General features: G+C 42.9%; 1 pseudogene; it reads right to left on the bottom strand.

Annotated features, from left to right (window-relative positions):
• Positions 1-385: 385 nt before the first annotated feature.
• On the bottom strand, positions 386-1,432 carry LOC136163125 (high mobility group protein B1 pseudogene; annotated as a pseudogene).
• Positions 1,433-1,680: the final 248 nt, after the last annotated feature.

The raw sequence follows: 1,680 nt of genomic DNA, 5'->3' as shown, positions 1-1,680 counted from the left end.
GCTGCCCAAAACCCATGCTCTGGGGATCTTTATGTGGACATAATCAACTACTAACCCCCATTTCCAGCCCTCTCCCCTGGAGAAGTTGGCATGGGGTGTGTATGTGTGTGTGTGAAAATTCCAAGCTTATAATCACGGCTAGTCTTCCTGGTGACCAGCCCCCAGCCAGGATCCCAGCCCCCCACTCCCAACAAGTGACTACAATAAAATGAAAGATGCTCCTAGTGTTCACATCAGTCAGGAAATTACAAGCTTATAGGAACTCTGTGCCAGGAGCCAGGGGTGGATATCAATATCGATATATAATTATTATCTCACAATGACCTTTTTCTTTTTTTTTTAATAAAAAAAATTGCATTTACTTAGAAGCATTCAGAAGGTCAACAAAACAGCTGCAACTTTTTTTCTTTTTCTTTTGCAATTACAGAGTGGTATTCAGTTAACAGAACAACAATTATTCGTATAAGCTGCATCAGAGACAACTGAAGATGAAAAAACTACCGTCCCCATATACAACTAATTTGTGCTGTGCACCAATAAGAACCTGCTTTAAATTTCCATGCCAATTTACAACCCCCATACTGTACCAGGCAAGGTTAGTGGCTATTGAAAATACTACCAGGACAGGGCTATCTGAAGACACATTCGGTAGTGTGTTAACTATACAAAAAAAGGCACTCTACAGTTTAAAAACAAATCTTACACAGCCTTACGTTTCAATTTTTTTTCTTTAAAAGGAGTGAGTTGTGTCCAGGGGGGTTAAATGCTTTATAGACAAGAAAAAAAAAAAAAAAAACTGTGTTAGAACCAACTTATTCATCATCATCATCTTCTTCTTCCCCCTCATCCTCTTCATCTTCCTCATCTTCCTCCTCTTCCTTCTTTTTCTTGCTTTTTTCGGCCTTGACAACTCCCTTTTTGCTGCATCAGGCTTCCCTTTAGCTTGGTATGCAGCAATATCATTTTCATACTTTTCCTTCAGCTTAGCAGCCTTCTTCTCATAAGGCTGCTTGTCATCCGCAGCAGTGTTATTCCACATCTCTCCCAGCTTCTTTGCAACATCACCAATGGACAGGCCAGGATGTTTGCCTTTGATTTTTGGACGATAGTCAGAACACAACAAGAAAAAGGCCGAAGGAGGTCTCTTGGGTGCATTGGGATCCTTGGACTTCTTTTTTGTTTCCCCTTTAGGAGGGATATAAGTTTTCATTTCTCTTTCATGACGGACTTTGTCCGCCTTTGCCATGTCTTCAAATTTTCCTTTCTCTTTAGCAGACATGCTCTTCCACCTCTCTGAGCACTTCTTAGAAAACTCTGAGAAGTTGACTGAAACATCCAGGTGCTTCTTCTTGGGCTTCTCCCAGCAAGTTTGCACAAAGAATGCATATGATGACATTTTGCCTCTCGGCTTCTTAGGATCTCCTTTGCCCATGTTTAATTATTTTTCCTCCGCGAGGCAGAGTCGCCCAGTGCCCGTCTGGCTCTCACTTGCCCCGGCGCTGTCTCTGTGGAGCTCAATGTACTGCAATGGCTGTGAGAGCGGGAGCCCCACAATGACCTTTTTCATCCTGAGTTTCAACTTAAGCATCACATCCTCAAAAGACCTTCTTGATCCCACAGAGAGTGCATCCTCCCTAGCTACACCCCTGCACAGATCCATGAACTCCTTCTCCACAGCCC

The sequence above is a fragment of the Muntiacus reevesi genome, chromosome 3 (genome assembly GCF_963930625.1).
Source record: "Muntiacus reevesi chromosome 3, mMunRee1.1, whole genome shotgun sequence".
Lineage (NCBI taxonomy): Eukaryota > Metazoa > Chordata > Mammalia > Artiodactyla > Cervidae > Muntiacus > Muntiacus reevesi.
The sequence above is the reverse complement of the archived record's forward strand: the minus strand, read 5'-3'. Positions and strand labels throughout refer to the sequence as shown.